Consider the following 13,504-nt stretch of genomic DNA (forward strand, 5'->3'; position numbering starts at 1 on the left):
ATACAATATCAGTTTAGTATCGCAGGGGGTCTTAGCAAAAGTGCGGCGCAAATAACCTAATTTTATTCGCGCTTTCCCGTTACATATTCAATATAATTAGACCATGGAATATGTTCGGCTAGAACGACACCTAAGTAGTTATATTTTTCTTTATTTTAGTTTCTTTAGTAATGCGCCTATCTGTAAAGTATCTTTAGCATATCTGCATCTCCTAGGCGTCCTTTCCTGCTGCGAGCCTCAGCGTCGACGTTGTCGCTCCTAACCGATCGAACGAGCGCAGCGAAGGTTGAAAGAGCGAACGCGGAGCGCGGATGAAAGACGGCGATAGCGAAAAGAGTGCGAGGAGGATAACGGAGGAGGGGGGTGTGGTGAAGCGTAAGCAAAGAGTAAGAAAAGTGTAGTGGCCCGTAAGACGGGCTTTATGGCGATGATGGCTACGAGATGACATCAGAGTTACGCACGTCGTCTGCATGCAAACAAAGCGCTGCACAAATGGAAGCCTATCTGTGGCGGCTGGTGTGAATCGCGCCCTCTGCTCACGCACGCGCCGCCTCACCCAATGTCCTTCGTAGCGAGGCAGTCGCGCCACACTTCGCTTCGTTTGCAACGTGCCGCACGAGGTAGATTGTCTGCACGAGCCAAATTATCGCCAGATAAAAACACGTATACACCTCCGTTCAAATTTTGCCTTAGGTAGCACCATAATCATCAGTATTTCTTTTTTTCGATCTCTGCATTGTATATGTGTAGAACGTGCAAACAAATTGAAATCGCGTTTTGTTATTTTTTTCTCTTTTTCTTTATTTTTCAGAAACTTGCTTTCAGAAATGGGTATTTATCCCTAAATAACGCGCACTGGACTCAGTAAAGAAGACCTTCGCTGATTGAAACATTTGTGCACGCTTCAGTGCAGCAACCTCTATTGGTATATAGGAAGAAATGACTTTATAGCCGCTGTATTTCCGGGAAACTCTTGTGTACCTGACGTCAGCCGAAAATGCACCTCAACAGGCGCCGATGTTTTACGTATATATATATATATATGTATATATATATATCTTTATTTCTTTGTTTATTTATTTATTGACGTAGGTATCGCGGCTCACATTCTTAGTTTGAATGCTTTCAACACAGACAGCAAAAGGCCAGAGTGCAAGCGTCACGCTCTTAACAACTGGAAGTATACTGTTATTACAGGGTATAAAATTGTCGCCATTCCTCGTTGCCTGCATATCTCTCACCGGAGTCACCGCATTCATTTCCAGAATGAATTCCTACAAGGCGTTGCGATCGGCCATTTGCGCCGCTCTGATACTTCACACAATGTAAGTAGCATTCCATTCCAGGAAAATATTGTACTGGTCCCATACGCTCTAGGAAACACTTAATGTCTTGCCGTGTTTCGTCTTTCGGATTGTGCTATCAGGGAAGTGAACCTTCTTGGGAGAAGTGCGTATGACGATTATGTACACGTTTTCCTATTACGGCGCCTTGAATGTATACAGTGCCGCAACCGAGCCTACGTCGATGTATTTGTGCTGTTGTGAAGTTACAAATACACGTGAAGATAACAACGTACCTCTTTTCATGCCACGTTTGACTTTGTACAAGGTTCCACTCTGTGCACAAGAAACTTATCGAAATATGGGTGGGGCCCTAATACTGCGTTTGGAGGTATGCATGTTTAAAAATAGAAGTCCCTATTTTTCACAAAATAAAAATAGCTAAGCTCCATTGCGACAAGCAAAGAAAAGCGCGAGAGCAAGTCCTGTACCTTGAAAGGTTGTGATCTATCCAAAATGCGAAAGAAAGACGACGCTTTTTCAAATAAAAACAAAACATGTGCTTCCTACACTTGCGAAGGGAGCAGCAAGAAGCACCGACAATATCTTAGGATTTATTAAAATATAAGGGTGAAATTAAATACAGCGATAACATTTCCTGAGAACCTGATTCTCAATACGAACAGCCTTGTTAGAAATGACATGCCTAGACAAAAGATCCCTCCAATTGATATGTAGAGTGCGGAAAACCTAAAGGCACCTTGAGAATTTGTCTATCACGCAACCGAGCTGCATGAACACCTGGTTGTCGTGTCGAGGCGAAGCACCTGTCAGCAGAATACACTCTTTATTTGTTACTGTTAAGAAAATATTGTTACAACTCCTAACATTTTTATATAGGCTAGGCAGAGCAATAGTGCCGTACGTTCAGGTTTGCTTCGCCTTGGAAGTTACGTCCGGTAATTAGCAGAAGAGGGATGCTAGCCTCTTCGCACCTACTCTCGAATGCTGCTCAGCAAATGCTAGGCAGCGTCGCAAGTAGCACGGCTTCAAATCGATGCAGTGAAAACGGCCGTTTCGCTCTATAATGAGCGTAGGTTCAGCTCGTAGTATATGCGCGTCAGATGGCATTTATTTCATCGCATAACAGCGTCTAAGGATGTCGATCTTTTTTTCTTTTTTGCTTAGCATTGTGTGCTTCGGTGACTCGGAACTGCAATGTCTTGAAGAAAGGGTAAGGTGCACGTGATTTACCAAAAACTTCTTTGCGGTTATATAGGGCACGGTGGCGCGAAGCATGATATGCTCAGATATTGCAGGCTATTCCTGCAGCGCTAGCAGAATAACATTCCAAGTGTAAGCTTTCTAATTAGTCTTAAATAAGTAAATTATATCACAATTTGGTAAGATGAACTCAATAAGGCCACGACTTCCTCCGTGTTAGGTGACTGAGTGACCAAGGGATTGGAAAAGACTGCCACAATGACTCGCCCCAATTGATGAAAAAAGAAAATGCAGCTTTGTGGTGCATTCACACGTACACAGATCGTACTTAGCGGTTACATACCTTCATTTCAGCTAAGTGTCAGTTTGTACACTTTGAAATTATTTATGTTTAGACAGAAGTATAGCTAAACTTATTTTTATCTGCAAAACAAAGGTACCTTGTTGCGACCTACGCGGCATAGACCAATGATTGCTAGTGGAGCGACCGCATCCGAGGAAACATTTTCCTAAGGTGGTCGGTACAGAGCAGTCAAACTAAGAAGACACTTGTAAGTGGGAATATAATTTGTAAACATTCGTAAAAATAAGCGGCTTTCCAACCTTGTTGCACGTTATTAACGTAGTAACACAATGTCAGTTTACATGACCTTGAACATGCCTGCTCAAAAATAAAAAAAAGGAAAAAGTAAATATTCTATGACAAAAGGACGTAATCTCCGATTTCTGTTCTTCTCTATTCTCGTAAATTGCATGTAGCCTCGTGTTTCTTTTCCCGGCATGAACGTTTTCGCCCAAGCCGAGGTAACTATAATATATCTCCTTGTTGTCAAAAGGATACTTTAAAAATTCGAAGCCCTTGTCTAATTCAAGAAAACATGGCGTATTACTCAAAAGCACAGGAGAGGTAGCGACGGTAAGGTCAACTATGGGTTAAACCAATATTTTATTTTCCTGACAAATCCAAGTGCTCTTCTGCTTTTCAAAGCGCTCTATCCCCATGTAGTGAACAAATAATAGTATGCTGCTAAACCACGTGAAAAGGACTGGGTTTTGAATACGGCAAGGCGAATTTTTCGTTGCAGTCAAGCACAGCAATAACCAGCCTACCGTGCCATCAAGAACAAACTCCATAATTTTGCCCTGGATCTCCTTAAATAGAAGCCAAGGAAGTAGTGCAATTCATGTCATCATGGCGTAAATTAAAGATTCAAGAGAGCCTATTTTAGAAGTGCCATGTTTAAATGGAACAACACATTTTGTTTATCAAGGCGACTGACTTTTTCGACGAACTTTCTGCCTCATACCTAGGAACCTAAAAAACCTAACGTATGTGATTTATCTGAACTTTAAGAACAATTAGTGCTGTTGATACCTCTCAATCAAAAAGATACAATCTTTGAATGGGCATTCCGCTTGGTAAAATACACATGCATTGTATTCAGCATCACTCTTATATTTATCCTGCGTGCGTAAATGTTTAGTATACAACAATCAAGCTACTGTTCATGTTATATTTATTGTGGTCTATTAATTTTTAAGGTTGGGGCGGGAATGGGGTGCTGCGCAAGAAAATGCTACGTTATCAAAATTTTTAAGAATAAGGTGGCCTGGAGAAGCCAGTATTCATAGAACGATTCATATACATGTGCCCTTTTTCTACACCTTGAGCTATTATCGGACCCCAATTTCCTAATGAAGTCAAGTGGGTTGGGTTGTAGCAAGTGGGACTATGTCAACTGTGCTTCATTAAACTCGTATGCATATTTGCGCTCTGAATAATATTTTAAAGGGTCCCTCCACCAATGATCGGCCATGATAAGAAAGCACATTCCACGAATAACATACGCTGCTGCGAACATCTCAGCGAAATTTTCCAGTCGTGCGAGGTGCGTGCATTTCACAACCGGAGCGCGAATTTACCAATTGCTTAAGCCTCCTCTTTTCAAACAGAGGTATTCTCACCTGTTTCAAAGCTTCCGGCGACTTTCTTATGTCGCTAGTGCCAGCAGGAGTCAATGAGAACTGCGTTACCATAATTTACTCAAACTTCTGTCCTCTGTAGTTTTCTTCATCCTTTTTTCTTTGCGTCACGACGTAGTAATAAAATGTCGAACCATCATTTAACAAAAAACGAACTTATGCTGAATAGGAACAATTACCAGAATAATTTCGACCGGAGGAAAAGTTTGAAAAAAATACGACGGTAAGGTAGCACCATTAATTTAGCAGACATTCGCTTGTACCTTAAAAAGGTTGCTTTCATGCATCGCCACTAAAAACCAGATTATTCAAAAAACGCAACCGAAGCTCACACTTATGTAACTGAAATTAGTGTATTTTTACCGAGTTCGCTGACCATTGAGTGGTTTAAATATGTTACGTAAGAATGTTTGAAGCGGAGCATGTCATGCAACAACGTAAAGAGCAATGAACGATAATAAGTCTTGCGTGTAAGCTGCCACAAAGATTAAAGTATGATTTCTTTATAGGAGCTCGAATATTGATTTTTGTGATCAAATCAAATACGAATCGAATAGTGCCAGAAGCGAATCGGGTCGAGTGTCCAATAGTTGTAGGATATCTTTATAGCTTTAAGCGTAGCAAGTTTCTGTTAATACAAAGTACATATTGAAGCGTTGTTTATTAAAAGCAGCGAGGACGTAGGAGAAAGCAAGAAGTTACTCTGCATGCACAAGGTTATTGGGACAGTGAAACTGGTCGCTGTACAGCCTCCAAAGTATGGCTACCTAATTTTCATAGCCTGATCCACAGCACAAGTTCTCATGTGGTATATGTGTACTACGAAGGCGAGGGTGACAAGTTATTCTACTTCTGCTCCAATTTTGCGTTTATTTTGGCATATTTGACTTTTTAAAACAGTGCAAAAACATGAAAATTATAGACGCATTTGCAAATAGTGTTTATTCGAGTGGAAGACCGAATCGATAGGACTCTGTTCGGTTCGAAATTATTCGAAAGTTTGGAATATTCGCGCCCGTCTAGCTTTTTTCAGCGCGGAGCACCGCATGAACAAACCCACTGCTACTGGCTCCTTCGCGAGTTATTACATCGAGAATAAATAACGTATCGGCACCGCCAACAAAAATGTTTGGGAACCAAAAACTAGACAGCTTATGGGTCCGAAACCATGGGTAATGAAAAAAGAAATAAAGAGAACGCGGTGATGCGGATTTCTTACACCGGCTGAAAGTATGAATCATTTTGTCTTAGAAAAAAATTTCTAGCCCTGCAGTCCTATAGTCACCACACCTGCAGCCATCCAGAACGTATCGTGAACAGAAGTGCTCGCAGCATTTTTGACAAGGCGTAAGGAGCTCCTGTAAAGGGTGTTTATTCGGGTCCTAGAGAAGCAGCGACCAACGCGGCAACAGCAGGTAGGGCGCCGCCAGAGAGCGAACTGGGTATGAGCCACGCGATGGCAACGGGCCTTTTTAGCCTGCCGATTTTCTTCGTCACACTCCGAACGATGAATACGCGACGTTTCGCCAATGTTTTGTGTCTGCTACCCACTGCTGGTCGACAACATCTGCAGAAACTGGGGCTTTCTGCGCCCATACGACGCCAAGCGTTGCTGTCGTAAAAATATGCAGCGGAGGCCGGCTGACGTAAGCAATGTAACCATCGCCTTGCGATGAGGGAGCTGAGCATTGTTTTCTGCAGCATGCGTTGTGGCATACATTTCATGGTGCTGTTAGCCTTTGCATTTTTGATTATTTCTTGATCTGCATGCAATATATTAATGGTGCCGGCTGAGCCCTTCTTTCTCAAGTGTGGTTTCTCCATCGCGTTACTTCTAGAGAAATATTCACAAATGTGAAAAAAACTTGGTACCTCGGGCATCGGATTGACAATAGTGTGGACCTGAAATGTAAACTTCACCGTATTTTAATACTTACTTTGTAATCTGCGATAACTGTCTTGTCCTTTAAATCAGTCAGAATATAAATAACAATCTACGTGAAGTACTAGGTTAGTAATGTAAAATTATAAATTGCATCACTATTGCAAGTTTAAATCAATCAGAAAGGTGGAAACCTAAAATTTCAGTGCTTCCACGATTCCTTACAAGGACTTGCCAGCATTTGTCTCATCAATTTATTTAAAATTGTAGCTTACACTTTTAGTCTAAACTAAAATATGGTTTAACGCACTTCGCATATATTTTCTTAATAAAAGTTCACAAATGAATTTTGCATGTTCACTATACTCTCTGAGCGTTATCTTATGGCTGTGGCACACTGGCTCTTTACCGCCCCCTTGCTAAACAAGAACGACTAGCCCGGCAGATCATCAGCACCAACAATTACATAATAGCGTAGGTTTCCTGTGCTATGCAGACTTTTGCATAAAGCGATCCTGCTCCGTTCTCACGCAACTATTATTCAAAAACAGCACGCTCTCATCATTTACCACTTTCGCAGCAGCTAACAACTCCCTCGAAACAAAACGAAGGCCAGGGTATATCAGAGAACCGTAGGTTTGCAATATATTGCAGGTACGTGTGAACTGCCAACACACAGGCAAGGTTGAGCCTTTGGTTACTCTGGTGCATTTATCTAAAATCATTTGTTATTGATCTCTTTTTCAGTGCGGCGACTTCAACAATTTCACATGTTCTGTAAGAGGTTGCAATTGTGTCTACACGGATAACGCATCTAACGGCGAGTGCATGGATTTGTCCGATTACGAAGACTATGCTTCGAATTTAACTCTTCAGGCAGCATAGATGCCAAACACAACTAAAGATGTGGAATTTGCCACGCCGCAGCATCTTGATTGAAATAAAGCTGTGATTGGGATGCAGTGAAGACACTAATCTCCACACGCCTACAGGGCATGGATATGATTTGCGGAAATAGCTTTGCCGCCAATGTTACCGTAAACCTCGGTAGGCATTCAAACATGGCAGGATGGCTCCGTTCTTTGATTACCTACTTCATCTAAAAAACATTTTGTAGGTGTACTGGAGGGTACCATCTGTAAATCAATATTTTCAGAACAAAACTGTTCAGGCAGGGTGTGAGAGTTCATTAGAGAGCCTACGTTTGTGTACATCCACCGGAGAGTGTGAGAGAAACGGTGTGGGAAAGGTAGGAAGGTTAACCGGAGAAATTCCGGTTTGTCACTCTGCACTATGGGAAGGGAGAGCAGAAATGAAGGACGGAAAGAGTAGAAAAGAGATAAAGTAGAGACACAGGAAAAAATTCAGGATATCGGCAACGTGTGGGAGGACAATAGTCAACATAATAGGCGGCATTATGTCGGCTACTCACCTGACACGCTATTCAGAGTTAAAGTCAACAACATTCATGGTGTCTAGCGATCCCCCTAGCCTTCGTAACAAACTCAGGGCAATAAAACTTTGCAATAAAATATTTAGGGGTGCGCCAATATCCGCAACTTCCACATAACGAATGCACATAATCGAATTGTCTCCTATTTGATTCAGACTTGGAATGAAGTTGTCATTATTCGTAAATGCCAACATTTTCCTAATACATTCCGAGTATTTCAACATGACCACAGCACCGAAATATATATATGTACAAGATTGGAGGAAATTCACGGTAAATATTCGCCCCGGTAGGCGTAATATAGACATAAAGTAGAAAAACTTGTGCAGTACAGCAGGCTACGTCACTTATGGAGCCATAGCTATTATTTATTGCAGAGTTTACCCACAGTACCTTTGTTAGCATTATTGCGGCAGCACGAAAATGTATAAAATGACTCTGCAGTCTTGCGGCCAAGCAAATCTGGTGGTTAACAATTTCCATGCAGAAGGCTTATTGGGAAAAATGAATTTCTGAAAAGGTAGGTGCTGGGGGTGTATATCCAGAACTCCAGATCTGCGTGTCTACAGAATTTCCAGATCGAACCTACTTTGCCAGAACAAGTCTGGCTGCAAAAGAATGCACACGCTCAAGTTCATCAATGTATACCTTGTGGAACGGGTCCCACAGGACAGGCACATTTCAACATGTATTCCATGGACAAACACTGCTCTCTTCTAAACTCAACCTTAACCAGTGAACGAGTTGAAAAAGCGATTTGGAGAAGTCGTTCAAAACTGTGGCCTTATCCTGACCCTCAGTGACTGCTAAACCATCATGATAGATTTGGCGAACTAACTTTCTCGCTACCACATGGTTTCATATGCTTCCAGAACCTATTTTTACTAGAAAAATTAGTAGCCAAGTCCTAAAATGCATTTTTCTAGCTTCTCTGGATCTCATTTTATAAAGTGCGGTCAAGTCCTTCAAGTTGTCGAAGTTAGTTGGAAATTTATTTGTCACTATAGAGAGAAAGTCCTCGTACATATTTTTAATAATCCCAATAAGCTGCCCATTATTCCAAGGTGTCTCGCTGTTGTTTATCTTGCTGCTTGAGAAGCTCGAAACACAACGTTGAATGTGACAAATAAAGCGCCTTTTAAACGTTACGCATAGTTGATCGGCACTTTTATCGTCCGCACTACATTCAAACGACGGAAATTGATTTCAAAGTTGCGTTGATGTGCCATCGTAGTTAGCTTTACTGTAGTAGGTTGAGTTAGCTTTGGGACCCAGCGTTGTTGGTTAAACCAGGAATAACGCATGATTTGGCAATAACATTGGAGGTATTACAGAACAACAAATGGTGGATGTTGTTACCTCGCGCAGGCTTTGAAACGTACTTCTCGAGGCCACCCATCTAGATCAACGTTTTCAATTCGCCATATGTAGCTGGATTAGATTTTAAAACACAGGCGCCGTTAGTCCACTTAGCTTCCGGCAAATTGAAGTCACCCCAAGAGCGATACAATCATCAGAAAACTTCATGGAATTTTTTTTCGGCTGACGCACACCGGTAAGCTCAAAAACAGGTGGATGCTAAAAGGACGAACAACAAAACTAGAACCGTCAGTCCGCACTCTGCGACACCAAACAGACTCAGTTTAATTGTTATAAATAAAGATGTCCTCGGACACAAGGGAACCCCTCACAAGAATGAAAGCACCAACAGCATGTTTTGACCGGTGTTTCCGATGTGCAAATATTAGGCTGGAAAATCTCAAAGCTTAAAGCTGTTTTATGAGGTCAAGATCCTGACGCAGTGACTGTGTCAGCGTTTACTGACATCAGAGCTTATCACGACCACTCTCACTCTCTGAATGAGGAGCCCTGTGAATCCGAAAAAAAAATTACTTGCTGGGCCCTAATGCTCCATTCAAGCTTTTAATATGCAAAGCCTGATAACGCATGATATGCTATGTAGTTACATAAGCTTGGTAACTTTAAGATTACTGGGATGTGAACATCGCTTTATGTTAATTTTGCTAACGCCTGTTCATTAGTCGAAAACAGTTCGAAAATTATACCGTGCTTGACTGGAGTCACTTCTGGAATTATTGGATTCATAACAAATAAAATCGATTCGTATCGAATAAAAAAATCACCATTCCCACACCCCTAAAACTATTAAAACACCTTTCCTACTTTCGGCATCGCTCCCTTGCTACGGAGTGCTAACTGCTTGCTTCTCTTGTGGTGGTCGCTATCGCGATGAATATATTTGGGGACATGTATGAAAATGTAATATGTGCGCTAAATAAAGCTAACGCCGGACGGGCTCATATAACCGTTGTATGCTTACCAAGTAGACGCACCTCGGTCCAGCATAAAAAATTAATTTTGACAAGACACCTGAACTTATGTACATGTAATGTTGATTCACAGCTATATGTTAAGCCTACCACTCTCCTAATTGAAAAGGGGTTCATACTTGACATTTTATTTGTTTTGCTTTAGTGTCTTTAATTTAGCCATTCTGCATGTCCCGCTCAAAGTGTGCCTGTTATCGGAAAGTAATCTAGAAGGTGTGTATTCCACGGGGAGGTGGGCGCGATATCTTCAGGTATGCTTCAGCCATGCGATCAGCTGTTCACACTTCAATTAGCGTCAATATTACCGGGAAAATGCAATAGACCGCCCTTTAGAATTTACTCGAGTTCGAAAAAATTACTCGAGCTGAAGCCACTTGGAAAACGGGAAGCCCACCAATAGTCGCTAAAGACATTGCATTGTTCCCGACGAGAACGCAGAAGAGAACAGAAAACTGAGGGTAAGCGTACACAACACAACGACATTCATCAGTCGAACACGACGCGCGCTGTGCTCGAGCCCTCATTCACAAACACCGAATAAAAAATTGACTGAATCGGAGAACTCACATTGCAACAAGCACCAGCGCGTGTCCTCAGCGGTGGGACAATGGTACAACTCCTGTCTCATATATGCGGGAGGTACTGGGTCTTAATGCCTGTGCCCCCGGAAACATACTCGCTTTTAAGGCGAAAGCCATTCTAGGCTCATGGTGAAGTTTGTGTCAGCAGACCTTGTGTCAGCAGTATTCATTTCGGCCGATTGGCGCTGACAGCAACAACGCGCCATCAAAATTTATCTCTTGCGTGCGCGCTCGTAGTATGTCACCCGTGAGTGCGGCAGCATCGCATTTTGGTGGCGATATTTGCAGGATGTCATCTGTACAATCCCTTTGTATTGAAGTGCAACGAAAGCTTCGTAGTGGCGGAGTGGCTAGTACGGGCCGCAGAGGGTTAAATAACATGTCTATGGTGGAAGCTCATATCTTATTGCATGCGCTCTTTTACCCAAGGGAAAGAGGGAGAAAACTTCCCAAATACTCACAAATCACACTCATTGCATTGATGCGAACGCGTCAACTGCTATTTGTAGGAGTGATTTCTTCAGGCAGCGTTTAACCAAATGCTCTGTGAAAGTCGCACTTGAGGTCAACACTTAAAATGAATTGTATCGTCGCTCGACATCGCATCAAATCGCATACTGTGAGAGCCACTTCACACACCTCAAGAAAATTTAACCATCAGTTTTTTAGACTTGTATGGTGACCTGCTGCAATGCACTTTGTGAGCGGTCTCAGTACCGCGGTCAGCCTGAACGTTATCCGCAGTGTCACCGTGGGCAGGTAACCTCTGAAGCGCAATCTTGTGGTGCCTATGCATGGGTTCGTGGTAGGCAGCTGATATTTTGCACAAACTGGCCCTGACCTAACTGCTGCCCGAGAGCACTATCAATGTGTGGCTGATCTAGAATGCAGGCAACAGCTCCATAAGGCGCAGCGACCTCAATCAGCTCAGCGGCAGTGGTAAACGTCCTATAAATATGGTTGAGTCTGCCTGAAATTTCTGCTTCATTAGATGGAACCCCGGTGCTAGGCGAAGAGTAATCAGGTGCATTATGAATATATTATGAACCATCTAGTCTGCCAAAAAGCAATATTTTCTAACGAGGTCTGATGTTTCTGAAAAGTTGTTTTAATCGAGTCAAGTGTTTTATTTCCATTTCTCGTTTACATATAAGGTTATGGAGAAATAGACGATCAAAACATATTCATGAATCCACAGCCCCCGCTTTTTTTCTTTTTTTACCCTAAATACCCGCTTCTTATTGGATCAATACTTCATTTTAAAAATTGTGCAGGAGAAAAAGTAATAATATCCATAAAAATAATAGCGTGGAAACACATAGATGACAAGAGCAGTAAAGAAAAGAAAAAGAAGTGAGGCGGAGTGGAAACTCAAATGCCCCAATGTGCGTAAGAAAAGAAGTAAACAATGTACGTAAGCCACCGTAGAGTGGAAACGTATAGATTGCTTCTGCGCTTATTTTATAGCTATGGCGAAATTCACTGTACGTGCTGGTAAACATGTTACAGTCCGCTCTTGATAGAGATATGGAAGTGATGAAGGTGGGTATCTCAAGTTTTGTATATCTGTGTTTAGAAAGGTAATGAATATATCCCAAACATTGCCACATCTGCTTGAATAAACCGCCACTCTTTTTTCCGTTGTCCCACGTTACGTGGGTTATATACATTCTTGTGGCCTCCTAGCTTAAGTTTAACACTTCTGCTATCCCTTTAAAGCTACAAGCGTTAATTAGAATATCTTAGTATAGATTAGTAGTTGGCGCGCGCTAAGGCTTCGTTAGATATACTATAAAACCGCGAATAAAGTTCTTGTGTAGTAAAAATATACTATACTAGTGGTTTATAATGCCTTGTTCAACACTAAGCTTTCATTTTCAAAACAAAATGAAATAATACTCTTTAACGGGGCATTACACACCATTATTATGGTGTGTAATTCACCGCCTTTTTCACCTATTGTTGCCTAAGTATAGTGTTAAGGATGCTTCCATGACACACCAGTGAAAGTCGCAAAAATATATAGCTTGTGACTGCTCTTTACCCATCTTTCCTCACTTGTAAAGGCGCCCATGTGTTTTATCTATTTTCTAACATATCGGGTTATGTAATTGTCCACGTGGCGAACGCATTATGACCACAATGACCATGATGATCATAAAAAAGAATTAAATTATGAGGTTTTACGTGCCAAAACCACTTTCTGATTATGAGGCACGCCGTAGTGGGGGACTCCGGAAATTTTGACCTCCTGGGGTTCTTTAACGTGCACCTAAATCTAAGTACACGGGTGTTTTCGCATTTCGCCCCCAGCGAAATGCAGCCGCCGTAGCCGGGATTCGATAACGGGACCTCGTGCTTAGCTGCCCAACACCATAGGCACTAAGCAACCACGGCGGGCGTAAGAGGATAGGAGTACACAATTTTTAGATCGCCAGACGAGCATTCTGTAAGCTACCAAGGATCTCTGGGCGAACAAAAAGTGCGTTCTTTGTTATAAAATGTTTGCACAAATTTCTACAAATATATTCACTTGGGCAGTTTATCAAATACTAAAGTCTTTTTTCTAGTGTTTCCCAAATTTCCGGAAAAAAATGTCCTTTTTATTGTATTTTACACGGCTTAGAAATTTCAGGAAATCTTTCATCCCTACCACCAACCCTAACAGGCCTCGGCACATATAAGGTAGTTTGGTGAGCCTCTCAAAATAGATGTTCTGCAAATAGAAACGCTGCAGTTTATTAGTG

At 41.9% G+C, this 13,504-nt stretch overlaps 1 long non-coding RNA gene across 1 annotated transcript; it reads left to right on the forward strand.

The window, feature by feature from the left end:
* Positions 1–1,174: 1,174 nt before the first annotated feature.
* Positions 1,175–7,334, forward strand: LOC129387668 (uncharacterized). The gene is made up of 3 exons (XR_008614860.2): positions 1,175–1,325; positions 2,472–2,517; positions 7,120–7,334. It is a non-coding gene; the product is annotated as an uncharacterized lncRNA (long non-coding RNA).
* The last annotated feature ends 6,170 nt before the right edge of the window (positions 7,335–13,504 follow it).

The sequence above is a fragment of the Dermacentor andersoni genome, chromosome 3 (assembly GCF_023375885.2).
Source record: "Dermacentor andersoni chromosome 3, qqDerAnde1_hic_scaffold, whole genome shotgun sequence".
NCBI lineage: Eukaryota > Metazoa > Arthropoda > Arachnida > Ixodida > Ixodidae > Dermacentor > Dermacentor andersoni.